This window comes from Dermacentor variabilis, chromosome 11, assembly GCF_050947875.1.
Source record: "Dermacentor variabilis isolate Ectoservices chromosome 11, ASM5094787v1, whole genome shotgun sequence".
Classification (NCBI taxonomy): Eukaryota; Metazoa; Arthropoda; class Arachnida; order Ixodida; family Ixodidae; genus Dermacentor; species Dermacentor variabilis.
Window position 1 is genome coordinate 114,948,591 of NC_134578.1, and position 19,473 is coordinate 114,968,063.

Below are 19,473 nucleotides of genomic sequence, written 5' to 3' on the forward strand. Positions count from 1 at the left end.
ATCTTGTCCAAAAATTGTATTCTTGCCTATTTCTGGGAAAAAGATGGCGTGTAAGCTTTTTTCGTTATCCAGGGATGCTCAGTATTACGTAAGGTCTGTGCAAGCGCCATAAATTTTCGATAGGATGAACTCCGGGCATGTAGTTCGATGGCAACGAGATGTGTTTGGAAATACGAATAAAAGTGGTGTGTGGCCTTTCTACAGTTAAAGAAACAAGATGGGGGTAAGGCAGCCGGAAAATGCATCGAATATGCACTCTTAGAACGTAGGTGACTATGTACGTTGATAATGGGAGGTCTCACGCTCTGCGAATCCTTGCCGCTGTGGAAGCACATTTTGGAAAACCTAGGCAAGTGATAGGGCTTGAGCTTATATTCTCTGGCGTGTACGCAGGTTTGTATTGCAGGCATTGCTTTCGGTAGATACAGTCTCTATTTTTAACATTCTGGTATGTTGAAGCTTCTGAAATTTTTTAATGTACCTCCTTAAATTGTTGACATCGCTAGTAGTACATGGCGGCGCTGTGGGAAGTAGCATTGGCCGCTTGTGGTCACCAGCTTTTATCCGACTCATAGAAGTAAATGGAACAAAAAAAGTTCCAATTTATTTCTCTTTACGCACAGCTGTTACTCAGTGCGCCTTTCGTTAAAATTTTCCTCGTTTATATTGGAACAATTTTAAAAACAGAGCAAGAGTTATTTCAAAATGCGTATATTTTAACCAAATATGTTCGATGCCGCCCACTTCCCGCTTTTGAGAATTAATATATCGCACAAGCAAAGCTTACGAGTGAGGATGAGCGACCTACTATTATCAGATGACCGAGTCCTGTTCAGCAACGTTATAGCCGTCTCGAACTTCTCGCAAAGATGTCTAGAAACGCCAATTTATTGCGCCTATTTTCTTTTAGTATCTACCGTTGCAGCCAGCCGCCGCTGAAAGCGACTGCACGTGACATCACCCTGCTAACCATTTAACGTTAAACCGCGAAAGGCCACCGTTGACATAGATAGGTTCACCTGTAGAAATGTTGCCCACCATTTCTAACGTGTTTGTATTTGTTTATCAAACTTCTATAATTCACTGTGCTACTCCATCTGTAAGTCACTTTCTCGATTTGAGATAAAATTGAAGCGACTTTGGAAGGAAGGTTGATGTTTCGAAGAGAAAATTTTTAATTCTCTGGAAACAAATGAGCAAAATTTATTTCAAATTTACACAAGTTCACTTTCATTGCTTTCGATATTACAATTTTCGACATCTTCAGCTTCTTCAGGATTATTTCAATATGAGATACAAGCATACAATTAAGGATGTCAGTTTCGAGGACTGAAGATTACAGCACTCCCTGGTCCGTCTTCTTTCAGTGGTCATTCTTTCAATGCATTTCTTTCTTACTGACTGACGATATTCTCGTTGCCTTTATTCTTACAGTGCGAATCATACGGTTGATATCTAGTGGCAGCACACATTCGTGTGAAGTAATTAAGACAACTTCCTGTGGGCCCACTCTCAACCCTACTGTCTCTTATGTGCATTTCGCAGTGTTGAAAATCTGGTAAAATATCATCAGAGATATCTTCAATTAGTACACAGCTTGTATTGTACGCATTTGTATTATATCTGCGAATGCTCTGACAATTGGCAAAATAAATTGCACTATTATATATATTATGTACAAGCAGCATGAAACTTTCCCGCCACGAAAAACTCAAATTCAAAGAGTGAAAATGATCAGTGGGAAGCACAGGAAAGCACAAATGAATGTTTATGTAAATTTGCATGATCTGTACTCTGTTTAAGTTATTTCTCAGCTTTTTCGATTCTCAGCATTTTCGATCCCAGCAAAGAATGTTATGAACTACATGGTAAAGTCAAAAGAGCATAATGTGTGCGCGCTCTGGCCATGTTCGAGCGTAAAAATTGAATTATTATAAGCACTATTTGATGCAAAGTGGTATCCACATCTAGTGATTATGAGCTTGGTAACAGAAATTGTGACCTTGTTTTTCTTTGCTACGAGAACACCAACCCGCCGCGCTCACTCTTGTGCAATGGCCTTCTGCTGCTGAGCCCAACGTTTGGCGCCGCGGTCAAGGCTGCCGATTAAAGTCGGCGGGAACTGCAATATTGCTTCTGTACTGAGACTTAGTGCAAGTAAGTCATGTGCTAAAAAGACGTTAAAAATTAGAAATGGAGCTTGACAGGTCATGTAATGTGTAAGCCAGATAACTGGCAGACCATTAGAGTTACAAAATGGGTCCCAAGAAAGGGGAAGCGCAGTCTAGTGCGTCATAAATTTAGTTGGTGATAACAGGGGGAAGGCGCGAGATGAAAATTCAAGACGATGAGCAACACAAGAACAATGTGAAAGCGGGAGCCAGCGTAGCGTTTCGACAAGTGCACTTGCCTTTTTCAAGGTGATATAGGCTTTCCTCGGCACACCATATATAGGTAGGTATAAAGGTTATAAACATGGATAAAGTGCCTTAGAAAGGCGGGCCAACGTTTCGATAGGAGGACCTATCTTCGTCAAAGGCAGCCTCGTCATACTTGGCATGTAGTTTTAAAGGCTTAGTACAGAGCCATCATGTGCGGTTGTTGTCGGTGGCGACTGCTTGTAAAGGGACAGATTTCAATGAGAACGAGCGCTGTCGCCTGACGTCTGTGCGCGTGGTTGCCAAGACGAGGGGCTCATGAATTTATAACATCGTCAGAATGCAACTTTCTTAAACCAAGCAACAAAACTGCCGGGCGCTTCTGCGTCCCTCCAAAAAGTCATAAAATTCCATCCACTCAACTATACACTGCCATTATCTGAGGTCGCCCGATAGTATTAAACAACACCCCGACAGAGAGCATCTCCACACTCCTTAACCACTTCTTTGGTGACCTGCCAAAAGGACTTCCGGTATTTGTACAAGACACGCCCCACCTGCTGAGAATTATGGAAGACATTAATACTAAAGCCATCTACCCCACAACATAGTTCTCGCAACACTAGACATCACGGCCCAGTAGGCTAACAATCCAATCCCCCGATGGTTTATCTTCGATAAAACAAACGCTGTCTAAACACAATGCGCAACACTTTACTGAAGTCTACTTGTCTCTCCTTGAATTAGTTCTAACGCATAAATACTTCGAATTTGAGGAGAGTTACCACCTACAGATACATGGGACAAGCACGGGTACTCCTTTTGCATCAACCTACGCAAACATATTTGTTAGGATTGTAGAAACGAATTTTCTATCGCGCTGCACTGACAAGCCCCACACATACCTGCGATACATCGTCGACATATTCATATTATGGGGACATGGTCAAGACAGTCTAGACAAATATGTAGCATTACTAAGCTCTTTTAATCCCCAACCGGGCCCTCAAAAACCTAAACGACTGCTTTATAGAATGGTTGACACAGGAGATCAATAGAATATGGGAACGAGGGGTTGTCCCGGAGTCCTGGAAGACCCCCGAGTCTCTCAAACCTCAGACCCATTTCCCTCACGTCCTGCGTGGGAAAAGTGGCGGGACATGTCATACACAATCGAGTTTCCATGCACATCGAGAAACAAGGATTGTTTCCATACAACACGATCGGCTTTCATCCGGCACTGTCAACGCAAGACGTGATGAAGCTTATCAAGTGTCAAATCATTGACAACACCACAAGAGATATAAGAGGCATCTTAGGCTTAGACCTGGAAAAGGCCTTTGACAATGTATCCCATGCTCTGATTCTGAACTCCATCTCGGAGCTCCATTTGGGAAACTCCATCCACACAGATAACAAGGCTGGTTCCTCAGGGATTGCAAAGGCACGCTCAAAATCAGTGACCTCAAGTCCGATGATTGCACTTTGCGCTCCAGATGCACGTCACAAGGAGCGGTAGTCTCACCACTGGTTTTTAATATCGCCATGAAGAAACTATCACAAAGGCTCTCCAACATAAAAAAGATCAATCATACGCTCTACGATGATGACATCACAATCTGGTGCACCGAATGAAGCGAAGGAGCTGCTGAATTAGGCTTACAGGAGGCTGTAGATCAAACGGAGGTGTACCTGGAAAATACGGGGCTTAGATGCTCCCCGAGCATGTCTGATCTCAAGCGAGGTCCGAAACCTAGAGGCTGGAAACCGTTATCTGAAATAAACATCAAACTCCACACTAAAAGCGGCTGTGCTATCCCCAGTGTAGACACCATTCGGGTCCTTGGCATGTTCATCGAATCCAATGGCAGTAACAATAAGACACTCAACTAGCTCACAGTGAAGACTGAGAATATGATCAGACTCGTCAACAGTCTCGAATAAGCTTGGAGGCTTAAAGGAAGACAACCTCCTCAGGTTGTTCCACGCCTTCCTCATGAGTCATATAGTTTATGTGGCAGCCATGCACGATTGGTAAGTCCGAGAAGAATCGATTAAACACGCTAATCAGAAAAAGTATCAAAAAGCTTTAGGCATTCCGTTACGGGCGAGCACAGACCTCCTCATGCAACTAGGAGTGCACAACCCATTGGACGAGACAGTCGTGGCCCAGAAGTCAGCCCAACCGGCCCGTCTATTCTGTACCCCGGCTGGAAAGACAATCCTGGTCGTTCTCGGAATCAACACTATCTTCATGAAAGAGCGGAAATATGAAATCGCAGAAGATCAAAGGAACAACATACGACCCGCACCGTTTCCCGGTAATGCTCATCCTCAACACAACGTAGGCTGACGCAGGGCAATAGCCCTTGCCCTCCTCAAGCATACCAAAATTGATCCCTACTCGGCATGTTTTGTCGACGCAGCTCAATATGGACAGTCGTATAACTTCGCCATTGCCCTCGTTGATGACAAAGGACAGATAGTGAATGCGGCTTCCCTGAAGTGCTCAACACCAACCAGAGCGGAGCAGGTCGCAGTTGCTGTAGCCCTCCTAGACAACAGCAGATCACAAATCTTCACTGATTCGAGATGGGCAGTCAGGGCTTTCGCTGCAGGATCCATCGCTGAGGAGGCTCACAAGATTCTCAAGAACAAGATAATCTCTCCGCACACCATCAAATGGTTTCCGGCGCACCTCGAGCCCCAGCTTGACTCTTTTCCCAATCTCAATGACATCGCCCACTTCCAAGCGCGCGCACTAACCCACCACGCGGGAGCAGGGTCGAGTTCAGACTCCGAGGTTCTCGAGTTTCAGGACACTTTCACTACTTTTAGCAAAATTGCTACGTAGTATAACATGGGTAGGAGCACTTATCTTCCCCCTCACTGCTAACTGCCTAGACCTCTGGCGTCCACTTTACGCATGCTTGACACTAAGTGCCATTCAAACCGGCTCTTTTCTATACAATCACTCCAAAGGCTTTATCTTTACTTGCGCCGACTGTGGGGCCGTAAGCAATCTCACACAGATGCTCTGGCAATGCCCCTCGCTACAGGGACCCAATCGCATCACGGAAGAAGAATGAAGTTCTGCCATCCAGAGCTCAGAACTTCCGCGTCAAACTTGGGCTGTCCAGAGAGTCCACGATGCAGCGGTTAGGCTCGGCCTACCAGTCGCCACGTGGGAGCGGCCTGCAGCTCCGCCTCAAGGAAAAGCTTCTGATGACCTTTTAAATAATGTTCCTTTTCTTTCTGTCTCACTTTCATCCAACAATGAAATTCACATCAGAATCTTCAACTGAGCGCATAAACCTCTTTGGCACAACAACACACATTGACATTGGGGCACTAAATACAGTGCTGTATATAGGAAACCTTTTGACAAACAACAGTACCTAGAATATACTAGCCGCCATCCGAGACATTACAAACAAGGCATCTTTAAAGGCCAAGTCACACGACTACGTCGCATTTGCGTTGAAAACAGAGACTACATAGATAGCCTCGATCACCTTAAGGAAACCTTATCAAAGAGCAACTACCCAAACAGTTACCTTCAAAAAGCCTACACCGCTGCAACTAAACTTGATTGAGCTGAGGTTTTCAAGCCCCGCCCGAGAATCACAAGGACAACAACGCCTCTTCTTACTACTAAATTCTCAAATGGACTAGCAAACGTGAACAAAATCCTCAGTAAGTACCACCCAATTTTCACCAGCAACCAAAAACTTAAAGAGATTTTTCCCGACGCGCCCAGAGCAGCTTACAAACACAACACTAATTTTGAAGATATTCTTGTCCATGCCAAACTAAGGACAAAGACGAAGTTGGTAACTGGTCCCTGTGGCCGCCCCAGGGGCTCTACGTGCAACCATGTTCAATCTACTACTATAGTAAAAAATTAATCGTCGAATTACTCACACAAGGTAACTTCGGATTTCACCTGCACATCAAGCAACCTAATCTACTGTATAGAATGTGCCGATTTTAGCAAAGAATAGATAGGTGAGACTGGACAACAAATTGATATAAGACTCAGTGGTCACCGCTCGGATACAAAACACAATTTACCTAAAGCAGTAGCAAGTCACTTCAATGAACATGGTCATATATTCAACAAAGCAAGGCTCCATATACTACAAACAAATTTCTGTTCACCTCGCGAAAGGAAATATACGGAATCATACCTCATACAAAAGTTTAATCGGCTACAGCCGACGGGAATTAAATTGGCACGTGGCAACTTAGAAGGTTTAAAAGCGGTAACTTAAATCTCAAATTCTCATATCATCAATCAAGGCACGAAACACATTATGCCACCAGCTAACCTTAATTCCTTGACCTCACCCTTTTCTCCATTTCGAGAACTTTTTTCCTGCCTATTACTCAATTCAATATACTCTTTCAATTTTTTACGTTTATATCAAATGTACGACCACATTTTCCGAAGTACACCTGCCCCCACCCGCTTCTACGGACGTCACCCTCCTATTTTTTATTGCGGTTTCGGTCCACCCTTCCATTTTGTTTTGTCTGTTTTAATTACACATATTTTTGAAACACCCTCCCCAACACATTCCAAAGTCCCAGAGAGCAGCATACCTTTTTCGGCTCCTCAGTCAGACAAGGTATCGCCATTTCTGTATACCGCCGTAACGACACCTACGTTGAGCTACCGGGGCTGACGTCCCTCGAAAGACCATGCGGCTGCCTTCCAGTTACCCCATGCATTTCACCCCAGGTCCTTGTCGCCATCCTAACTCTTTCAAAATTACTCGACGCATTTGCTGCTACGCTACAAAAGTCACTCTTTGAACTGATGTCCTTTTGGGTCTTTTTTGTTACTCGCGCACTGACCGCCTGATCGGCTCTTCCAAAGCCGCAGAAGCATTTCGCGAACGACACCTCTGAATGATCCATAGCCTCTCGCTTCCCCAATACCCTTCCATGCCCCTCTTTTTCTTTTCTTGTTCTTCTTTTTCCGCTTGGTGCCCCCCCCCCTTTTTTTTCGTTTTTTTTTTCTCCCTTGCTTTCGTTTCTCCCCGCCTTTCCAATAATCCGCTCTTGTGCCCTCGTCTTGGGAACCACGCTCACCGACGTCAGACGACAGCGCTCATTCTCTTTGAAGTCTCTCCCTTTGCAACCAGCCGCCGCCGACAATAACTGCACGTGACGTCACTGTACTGAGCCTTTAAAACTAACACGACAAGCATGACGAGGCCGCCTTTCACGAAGATAGGTCCTCCTAATGAAACGTTGGCCAGCCTTTCTGAGGCACTTTATCCCGGTTTATAACCTTTATACCACAGTATGCTATTCCATCTGTCAGCCCCTTTCTTTATTTCCGATATATAGGTAGGGTACTTCTAAAGGGGAGAGGGGGTAAGGCGGGTGGGTGGAGCAACGAGCGAAGGTGCCTTAGCGTCGAGGGTGTAGAATTCAGAATAAAGGAGTGATGTGCACAAGGCCAGTGACACGCCGTGTCAACGGTGTGCACAGCATCCCTTTATTACCTGCTTCGCTGGTGATCATGGGATATTGCGTCTCTGACAGAAATAACAGGAGCGGCAGACACCGGTTCTCGTGAAAAAAAATTACATATGTAAAACAAATACTGAAATGGAATAAATGAATCAATATATGAAAACGAAAAAAAAAACACTAAGCAAGGAAAGTGAGTGTTGTTGCCTATAGCTTGGGATTTAGCATAGCGAATATATTCTAAAGCACCCTTTGAAACGTTTATGCCGGTTGGTTGCAATGTCATGTACTTATTGATAAGGTATGCCCATCGACTGCTAAAGATCTAGCGCGTCTCACGCACTGCTGTGGATCACAAGAAGCGTAGTGACCACTCCTGTCGAAGGGCGACGCTATCCAATTTCATGGGTCGAGGTGGAGTGTTGAGCGGAGGAAAGATGTCGAATATGAGAGATAGTCCACTCATGCGCTCCCCAAAACCTCAGCGTAATGTCCAACATGTAATGCTAGGCAGGCTCACAGAGTTAAGAAATGTATAAATTTTCGCAAAGCCAGAACTCTTGCAAGCAGCCACTGCGGTCAAAAGTGAAGATTGTGAATACGATCAGAACTTTGACACCAACCCATGGAGATGTGAATGAGACCAAACCGAAAAAAGAAAGCCTGTCGAAAGAAAAAACAAACTCTTTCACTGCGTAGCACGGGCGCTGGAAAACCAAACTTTTTGTTTTAATGCGTTTTCATTCTTAGGGTACTTGACGCACTTTCAGGAGTCCAACTACCTATGTTTGTATCCAACCGCTTTCCCTTCTATCTGGGTCATTCGATAGTGCATAGCAGAATCGCATCGATCTGGCTGTGCTGGGGTAACAGGGTTCGAAACCTACCATCGGCAAACATTGATCATTTATTATGGTAATCTGTACACACGTGCCATTCTTCAGTGAACCTCGTCCACGCCGACATGTGAGACTATATGTGGGACTGGGCTGACTGGGACCGGGTTCATGCTGACTTTGAGCACTACGTGTGGGTAACTCGGTCTGCGCTGGCCTTCAATGAATGCCTTTGACGCTAACATTGATGCAAATACGTTAATAAAATTCTTTGACGCAAACAGTGGGCTGGCCGCTTCATGGTACGCGGGAAACGCCGAACTTTATCGATGCCTTTAATATCAGCTACTTTAGACCAAGTAGACCAAGCAGGCAACTACCGCCATCTGTAGTAGACGTAACTGAGGCGCAGCGCAAAGTGCCCGTAAAATCATGATCGGGCTGCAGCCGCGGTAAAGTTTCACCAATTTTGCTGCGGCGACATTGCATTCCGGCATAGTTTGCCACCGCATCTACACCATTGCCGCCATGTCGCTTTCTCCTTCATGAGGAATGCAGCCTTAGGTTCCTGCTCACAGCGTTTCTAGAGGTTTTTTCCTAAAGGCTTTCTGTTTCTCTACATCGACGCGTCCGATGAAGCGAAGCGCAAAACATCTCGAAAATGAAGCACCGGTGTAACTTATTGCTCGACAATATAGGCCCGGAATACACCTCACGTTTGCTTGTGGGTGTGCCATCGAGACCTGTAGTACCTGTAGTGATGTCGAAAAAGTGTTTGGCGAGCATCACAACTAAGTGAACGTGCTTACGAAATCCAGCTCGTGCCGCTTAGTCATGTGATGTTTACATGCTTTGCACGCGTTGGCTGGTCCTCATCGCGCTTGCTTGCTACGGCCCCATGCACGCTTGCGCCCTGTAAACTCGGACAGAAGGCATTTATTCTACTTTCCTCTCGGTAGCGTTGCGTGCTGCACAGTCATCGCTTACGTTCGAGCATGTGTTCCAGCATCCGACTACCACGCAGCGCTTCGAAATTAAAAAAAAAATCCTCCACTCACACGCACAACGAGAAAGTACTCCGAGAAACACACCCATGACCTTGCAAATGCTCAGCGAGGGATATGCTTGGGCGCCCAGGTGCAACTGAGAGATCACTGCTCGTGTAAGTGTCTGGTACTTTCGCAACATCCGCATCCCTATCAATAACCGCCATCTGTACGCGTCGTTTGATTAGGCACTTTTACAAGGCTGATTATAAGACATTTAAATAATTACCGGCCCTGCGTCTTTACCAAGATTACTATGGTAGTAAACGATACGTATTTATAGCCAGTTAACTCACGTGCTATTTTGTTGCATTGCTGTTATCAACCGCGCCATGAGGAATACAAAGAAAAATTGCAGGCATAACGTTAGGACACAGGAATAGAACGCTGTGGACTGGAGAGCGAACGCGCATAGCCTATATTTTACTCGACAATTACTGAAAAAAAAATGGAAGTGGCAAGGCCATCTAACGGCACTGGGCAGATCGGCGGTGGACCTTTAGAGTTATAGTATGGCTGCCAAGGGAATGAAAGCGCAGTTGAGGGGGGCAAAAAGCTAGGTGGGGTGATTGAACCGGAAAATGTTCAGACCCAATTTGCTACCAGCTACTACAAGAAAGCGCTAATTGTAGGTCGCTGGGACGGGAATTCGTCCTGCTGTGGCCTTATTATAGGCTAATGATGATGACGGTAATTAGGAGCCAGTTTTTCAAACTTGTCCCGTGAGCTCCGTGCGCTACAAGTTGGATTCATACAGAGCAGCCACGTGTGATGCAATCCTCGACTCAGGCCCATCAATAAACGGGCCCAGGACCTGCCCATGCCATAAAGAAAGATTTATCCGCCTGGTCAACTAGCTTAGGCCCATGCAGTTATCTAGTTGTAACGCGATTGTCTTCATACAGTCGTCCCGCCATCGCCTGCCTAGAGGCGCCTTATTATCCCCATGGCATCGTCGTTACACTGTCGTCATTAAACAGCTTGTTCCAGCTAAATTTAGCCAGAGTTTAAAAATATGCGAGTGCCACGTAGCTGGACAGAACAAAGGCAATGTTTGCCGTTGATTGGAAATACTCAAGTTATTTCGTTTCAATATAGTTATTTAAATTATTAGTCATAATTAATTATTCAGGTTCTCAACAACTCTAATCAAATTAAAAGTGTGAATGAGAACATTGTAGAGCGAGATGAAAAAAAAACACCCAATACAGCTTTTTGTTGCTCAACACGTGCTCCCTAACAGTGTTTTTCCAAGCATGAAAGAAGCCCCCAAATGCACTCAATATTGCCGCGCGACGAAGCAAATTTGAGGCTTCGTTTACGTTCGAAGACACTCTTATGTAGCACGTATTGAGCAACAGAAAGCTGTATCGGGAGTATTTCATGTCGCTGTAGAGTCAAGTTCGCAAAGCCAGTGGCTGACCACGTCAGAAGTACACACTTCGAATGAAAGTGATTGGCAAGATGGATGGAAGACACAACACAGGCACATCAGCACTCCAATTGAGTACGGCGAATGGCAGCGGTAAAGATCAGCAGTGGTGAACAGCCACGACGGCATAAAGACCGCTGCGCCGTGACGTACTGAATCACAGAAGATACCTACAAGAGCATAAGACCAAGCTGCAATAACGGTGTCATCGTAGACGGAGATTTTTCAGCCAGGGGCGATGTCCTCGAAAATGTCCAGTGAAAGTGGAAACGGCTCAACTCAGGCACAGACACAGTTTGTGATCGCATAATGTATCCTACGCATTGTGTGAATCGACGTAAGCCAAACTTTGCATTGTGTTTGCTTTGATTAACGATAATTAGCACTGATGTTCGCGGCTAACGTGTAATTTCTTCATCGTTTAGTCCAATACGAGAGTGGCGAGTTGATGTTAGACGTTAGCTTGCGTGTACCGCTGCTGTTTGTCAGCGTAGTCCACAGAACACACAGGGAGACATGTTTGCTTGAGGCGTTGTTGCGCGTCACATTTTATAACCTCTGAGAGGGTTGCGTGTTATCATTTCCTCACATGGCACATCGCCTCCTGGAAGAAGTGCTATACTTTAATTTAATGATGGGGATGTACATAATTGAAAACTTTATTATATTTGTATGCATAAATTGTGTACGTATACATTTATGGTTTACACCACGTTTCGATGCGTAGCGAAGACGCTCCAATTCCGCGTGCCGCTTCTTCCGGGCCTGAATGTCGTCGAAACTGAGTGCACACTTTGGAACCACTTTGCGGGCGCTTGTTTACCTGCTTCTTCGGCATACGTGACCAGCACGCTGTTTAGACGCCAGGTACGAGCGCTCACTTCAGGCTACGGGCTATTGTAATGTTCGCGCTATCACAGCCCAGCACTCCCCGTTCACAGCTGAGCATCTGCATTTTTCTCGCATACGAAAGCAAGCACAGCACCGGCCATGCGCAGAAACTGTGAAACGCTGCCGCGGCGGCACCGGCCGGGATGCATTGAGGCGAGCGCCATCTCTTAGCGTTGAAATAATCCCAGCGGCGCACGAGAACAATTCCACAGCAGCAGCGCCCCTAAAGTCGGGAGAAGAGGCAAAGAAAGCTTCATTTTGTCGTCCTGGGCTTTTGGAAAACCACTCCCGCTTTCGGGCTTCCTAGCGTACTACTTCCTTCCTTATAAGTTGCCTTATTCCGCGCTCAATGAATGTTCGCCTTGATTTTCCCCTATTGCAGTGACCCCTATTGCACACTTACCTGATGCAGAATCGCCTTAGTTCCATCGACTACGACTGCTTGCCACCTCACACGTCGACTTACGTCGACATTTTCTAAAATCAAGGAAGGGCCTGAGAGACGGAATAGCACACTGTGGTATGAAGTTTGCAAACAAGGATAAGGTGCCTCAGATAAGGTGCCACCGACGAGGAACGCACGTGACGTCACTGCACTGACCCTTTAAAACTAGCATGCCGAGGATGACGAGGCCGCCTTTGACGAAGATATATGTCCTCCTATCGAAACGTTGGCCAGCCTCCCTGAGGCACCCTATCCATCTTTACAAACTTTATACCACAGTTCGACATTTTCTAGTAATCGAACGCTTTATATTGCCTGCGAAGCTATTGAACGAACTGGCTGTTGACGGCGATATACAACGATAAAAAATAGGCCCATGATACTCAAGTTTCCGTCATTTATAAACAAGGAACGTGTGCTGAAAACCTCCAGAGTGCAAGAGGGCACTAAGTTTGGAATAAGCGAACACTATTCAGCAAACATCAGGCCAGAGATGCAAGAACTGGCAAATACGCCAAAGGGCGGTGACTTTAGGCTTTGTCTCAAGAAATTATTGATGAATGGACAATCCTTCTTGTACAACAGCACCGCAGATAGCGTTGTGCCTTACTCTAGATAGCCACAATCGCGGAATATCGTACCGTCTAAAAGAGAACCTAGAAAATGTGAACTACCATTCATTGTAGTTAATTGTCGCAATGTGAAAAAGAAGAAAATGGGGTTCATTTCGTTATTAAATATGACTGAACCACATATGTTTCCGGCACTTAATCTTGGCTCGGTAATAGTGTTCAATCAGTAGTGGCTCGATCAGTAGTGTTCAATCTCATTGTAAAAACATGTATAGTGATCAATTTGTTCACAGCATACCATCAGTTAGCTCTTGTCCAACGGAAGAAAGAGCAAACACACTGCAGAGGTGAGTATATGGATCCGTGTATGTGAGCGTCATCATTTCTTGGGGGGTTGTTTCTGCCAAAAAGTAGTAAAAGAGAAACGAACAAAACCTCAAGCAGCAGGAACAAAACACATGTGCGCGCAAACGCGAACACACGTATATAATAAACTGCTGCTCATATTGTTTATTATGGGTATGATACTCTTTCTTCGTGTAAAATGGCTGATATCAGTAACGAGTGACTGCGATAGTGAATATTATGATTATGTTCAGGGCTTAGGGTACATTTTTCTGTTTACAAGTTGTTTTTACGCCTCATCCACCCTTAGCTATTCGTAACATTATACAGTAAAGTCTCAGTATTACGAACGTCGGTTTATCGAATATTTCAGAATAACAAACTTTTTAAAGATCCCCGGCAGTTTTCTTATAGATCCTATGCAAAAATGTTTCACTTAGACAAATTTGGGAACAGTCAATATTTCAGTTTAACGAACTCGCTCAGAGGACGAAAACTTATTTTTACGTTATTTTTACGATCGGCAATGTAACGTCGCTGGCGCTACAGCACCCCTGGGGCAATGTGGCGGCGCTGAAACCGAACGGCAACGAGGCATAGGCCCCGAGATCACCCGCACAAAACGAGCAAGCATGTAATATCTGAGGCCATGAACAAAGTGACATCGCCGAGCCACTTTCAAGCCCTATAACTCCAGCTGAGGTTGTCGGGTACATAGGAAAGTTGAGAGACTTTGTGTCTCAGCTGCAAGCTGTGCCAGAAGAAGTTTACAAAAACATTGACTCTTTGGACAGTTTTGTTACTTCCTGCGCTTTAAAAGTAAAAGTGCAGAAGAAGATTACAGATTTTTTTTCTAAGTGAGAAAGGCAGCATTATAACTGTTGTGAACCTTGTACTTCTTGATATGTACAAATTCCATTTCACACATTTCTAACACTCTGAATGCCATGTCTTTTGCTCCATAAATTACACTTCAAACTTTTGTCTCTGTATGCCATGCCTTATGTTAGTCTAGTGAATATTCAGTTTAGTGAACTTTCAGTTAAGTGAACTATTCCTTCGGTCCCTTGAAGTTCACTCAAGTGAGAGCTCACTGTATAGTACTATTACTGAAGGAGGATTTTGGTGCCTACACGTATTTGTGCCCTAGGATGCCAGATTCGCGTGAGTACGATTTCAACTTTTTGTTGCAACTTCAAGTGTTTTTCGCATCTTAAAGACCAACGGCAATAAAATTATGAACCACGGAAAACCCCATTTCAGATAACGTAGATATACAGTGGCCTATGTGGAACATTTTACGCTTGAAATGCAAGTGCGCGCTTCACAGAACGCTCTCAAAATATATGTGTTTCATACGAAGACAGAAAAAAAAAACGCTGCCATTACCAGTCGTCGAAAGTGGTGTGCATTGGGGACGGTATTGAACCAGCGTCTGTGCCGTCCGCTCTTTTTTCATGTATACCGTCTCCACGTATCAGGGAAGATGTCCCGCATGTCTGCTATAGCCACAGAGTTAATGTTCTTTGCTAGCTGCTTCGTGTGATGTGCCAACGTCATTGCGGGCGGGCGATGTTCTTGTAATGCAATGTATTCTCGGTGTCCAGGCAGTTTTATTTAACTAGTTGTCTGCGCTCAACGGCAGAGCCTCGATCCGGTCTGCCTCCGTTCGAAGTAGAGCGCATTCACGTGGTCGAGCTTAACGCACAGATATAGTCCGGCTTAAACCGGACGCAATCACGCATGGCGCAGCTACGCTAAACCGGCGAAAACTGAATGCTTGATATTCTAGTGTGGCTGGAGGGGGAATCGAACGTGTCCTATCATGCGCCGGAGCCACTGCAACAGGGTGCATCGCGCCCTAGCTTGGTTGACCTGCAGCAGCCTGTATACAGTTCCGGTTCACTGAAGCGACCGTGTTGCGTCTAGGCCTTCGACAAAGCAAGAAGCACTTGCTCGCCGTGCAATTGTGCGCTTTCGCTGCGGCAACAGCTGGTCGTCACACTGCTGCAGGTAACGTTTAAAGCGCAGGGCAAAATTTTTGCGATATCAGCGTCTCTGGCGAGACGTATCCGTCTTCATCGGGCCGCTGCCTGGCACGCAGAAAACGATGGACTAGTCGACCGGTCACACAACTACCTCCATCTGTAGTAAAGTATGACAAGTAGCTGAGGCTCGGCACGGCTGGTCCAGATTAGGCGTGCGTAACTCTCAGCCGGGTAGGCCGGGTAGGCCGGGCCGCATTGCCTGGCCGCCACGTCGGGTTCACCTTCGTTAAAAATGCAGCATGCGGTTCCTGTTCGTTTCTAGTGCAGTGTGAGAAAGGCTTTCGTTCGTCTACTTCGACACGAGCGATGCAGAGACGCGCGAAATGTCTTGAATATGACGCACTGACGCAAACGATGGCATGACACTTCAACCCTGAATATAACTTTGGTTTTCGTGCGCCATCGCGGCTTATAGTACTAAAATGTCATCCCGAAAAAGCGTTTGCCAAGCAGATCTTGATGATTAAGTGCCTGATATGTTGAATTGTAGCGTGTGCGGCTTCGTCAACTGCAGTTACATGCTTTGTGCACGTTGGCTGGTCGGCGTCGGAATTGTCTACTGCGCCGCGGTGCATATTTGCGTTTGGAAATCTGGGACAGGAAAGATGTGTTCGGCTTTCCTCTACTCAGTGTTGTGTACTGCACGGTCATCACTCGTGTTCGAGTACGTATTCACGCACCCGACGGCCGCGCAACGCCTCGACATTCTTGCAACAGATCAAATCATGAGCGCAACCGCGAGAACGCGCGCCGAAAAAACGCCCGTCAACTCGCACATCATGAGCGAGGACTGCGCCTGGCTGCCTAGGCGTAACTGAAAGATGAACAGTAGCGTACGGCTCTTCAACAATTGCCATAACCGCATCACTACCACTTTGCCGCCAACAGCAAGCGTCGTCTGCATAGGCCCTGTTTAATGGCTGCTGATAACAAAATTAGGCGATTGCCAGCCATGCGACTTTTCCAACATTAATTTGAGACTATACAATAGGAATTCATCCTGAATTTAGCCCAACTGAAATTTCGTTGCCGTTGCCCTTAAAGGAGATTACTAGGATCGTGGTAAAAAACATTCATATTCGTGCGACGGGCGCTATATTCCCCGCACAGTCATCAACAGTACCAGCTGCTGCATCAACATGTGGAGCACAGGTAAGTGCTAACATAATATTACGTAGACATATAGCAGCGAGCGCCAACATGTGGTATTGTGCATGTAAGTTCTTTGTGCTATGCAGTTGAGAATCTTGGTGGGGCGTAATACCCGACCGCTAGTCTAGGGTAATCATCCCTTGAACTCGCAAGAACATCTTACTTTAGTCACACTGCATAGACTACCCACCGTTCACAAAATCTGTGTATTCAAGAATGTATAACTATAAAACCGTCATATACCAACCAGTATGGGAAAGTACATGTAAACTGATGAGATGTATTTAAATGAGGGGAGGTGGAAAGCTTAACCGGGCAAAAGGCATCACATGCTGCTACTAGATTCACGTGAAACAAGAGTCAGGGTAAAGAAAAAAGAAAAAAAAGCAACACACGTGCGCCCACTCAAAAGGTCAACACTGAGAAACATCAAATGTACTAAACGCAGTTTCATAACCGCGTCAGTAAGCAAAATGTAGTGCATCACGATGGTTCAGTCAAGGCTACGTTGTTCAGATTAAGGTGGCAACTGACGTTCATTCTTCGTTATTCTTGCCCCGTCCACTTCAGAGGCAGCGATAATTCAGAATTTATATGACTCAGATAATAGGAAACGCCTTGTATTGTGCGAGTGTCGTTGTTACGTGAAACAACGCTGGTTCAATTCAGCTGTAGGCAGGTACCGGTTTCCGTATTCAAAGTGCCTACCACGCAGTGGGCTCTTGTAGTAGTGATTCATCATTGGATCATTAGTGACATGCATGCAAAATTATGCCGATGTGGCATGTGTGAGCAGGCTACCAGCAGGCGTCAGTAGATGTCAGGCTTCACCTATCTGCCCACTCCTGACAATTCTTCTCCCTCTACGCGTTGCAATTAATCTTTATGGCAACAGCTCTCTCGAATGTATTCTGTGTCTTTGCATTACACCAGGTGGGTGCACCTTCAATTGGTGCACTAGAAATAAAATTAATAAAGACAGCTTCCTCGCTTGAACCGTCGACACACGTTCTCCCTTCTGTTAGGCTGTTTACATGAATGCCGCCGAAACAGGTCAGGCTAGTCGCGTTGATATTTGCTTATCTTTTATATGTGAACGGTAGATGATCCAGCTTAGCGAACACGAGTGCAGCCGAGTCACTGTCACTGCACGCAGTAGGTTGACACGTTCCTAACCATTTCAGGTGGGTACGTCAACGCTGACGGGTGGGGTCACAGTTCGCAACCAGCAACTTTAAGCAGAGGCGTCGACCTATGTGTTCTCTCAGCGGAAGCTGTCACCATAACTACAACTCGGTGGGTCGGTGTTCGAGTAAATGCTGGCGAGTGTGAGGTTGTTCAAGCCCTACTTATAACTAAACCAGCATGAGCTTGAACTGTATATTGTGCAGGACCCTAGAGTAAAATTCAAGATCAGTGCCCCAGCGTGGAGTGTCCTTCTTCTGCGACACCCACAAGAAATAAATTGAAGGGGAATTTTGCGCCAAGAAATTTATACAGCGTTGTTCAGAATTTGTTACCTTGGAATCGCCAGGCTCTTTTTAAATAAGGTGATTAATTAAAACAAAGAAGGCGAGTTGGCCAAGCTTCACACTGCCGTAGACGTACTACAGGATAAGGATGTATTGACTTAGAGGAAATATCAGTTCGATCTCTACAGCGAGGGAACGTGCTAGAAGGTTGGTGGCCGAGCATGACACAAATGAAAATTTGAGCATAGTTTAACCTTGGAAATTCGAACCCAATGTATTTGCTGAAATATTGCCGTTGGGGATGTCATTCCAAGACAAAAAAGATCAAAGACCCAGTACTTGTTTTGAAAACTGGGTCTATTCTAAAGCGCAAACATTTTTTGATCATGCACTCGTGTGTGCCTGTATATGCTATCGCGCAGTGCTGGACGACATACATGACGAGTGTTCCAACCGATACCTCACACTACGCCAGCTCCTGAGGTTGATATGCAGTGGTAAAGTTTGCCTAGTAGATTTTTTGTTCCGCGATGTAGGAAGTCGCATGCATAAGGAACAAGAAAAATATCAGGCGAGGCGATTTAGGCCTGTCAGGAAACTTTAGGAAACTCGTGGTGAATAAAATAGACCCTTTAAATTCCATCTAATTAGGCGCGGGGTAGCACTGCAAGTCCAGGCACCTTTCTTTAGAAAGCAAGTTTCCCAGGTGGATTTTTTCGCCTGGGGTTGAAGCCTGCTCGCGTACTGTTCCCGAGGAGGCGCGCTGTCACCTCATCTAACGGACACACAATCAGACGGAATGTTAATATCATGAAACAGGGAATTCAAAACGCGGGGCTGTTGGTCAACCACCCTGCTCTTCTTTAGAGAGATACATTGCTTACACATATGCAGCCCTTCTTTCATGAAACACGGTGTTAAATTTATGTGGTTGTAAAAGAAAATATTTCTTACCTCCTGCTTGGTAAATCAACATAGCTTTCGGTGGTCGATTGTTGGTATTTTCCCTCGGGGTATTATTTAGAAATTCTCCAGTATAATTTACTCGTGTACTGTGGGCAGCAAAATTAGTATAACAATCTTGCGCAGGTAAATGAAAGTTTGAAAACTAAGTGCAATAAGCTTTCATGAAACCTTTACTGCCTTTATCATGACAAGCATGGCAGTGCATCACTGAGAAAATTAGCCACTGTTTCTTTATTACTACAAGTATTCTGACAACCTAGAGTGCTAAGCTCGAAAATATTCCGGCAGAACAATTAACATGGACATTTATGCAATTAATATTGAATCAATGTAGTGACACACAGTATTGTGCCCAGCGAAACACGTCATCTTTGAGTCTCGTTCTTCCTTGTTGAAGCGCCGCCTG

General features: G+C 45.4%; 1 long non-coding RNA gene across 2 annotated transcripts in view; it reads right to left on the bottom strand.

Moving 5' to 3' along the window:
- Positions 1 to 1,165: 1,165 nt before the first annotated feature.
- The window catches only part of LOC142563150 (uncharacterized), a 60,365-nt gene continuing 42,057 nt past the window's right edge, over positions 1,166 to 19,473 (bottom strand). For both annotated transcript variants that reach the window (XR_012824310.1, XR_012824309.1), the window contains 3 exons: positions 19,056 to 19,153; positions 13,383 to 13,484; positions 1,166 to 1,555 (listed from right to left, as the gene is read on the bottom strand). This is a non-coding gene — a long non-coding RNA (uncharacterized LOC142563150). The remainder of the gene's footprint in view (positions 1,556 to 13,382; positions 13,485 to 19,055; positions 19,154 to 19,473) is intronic.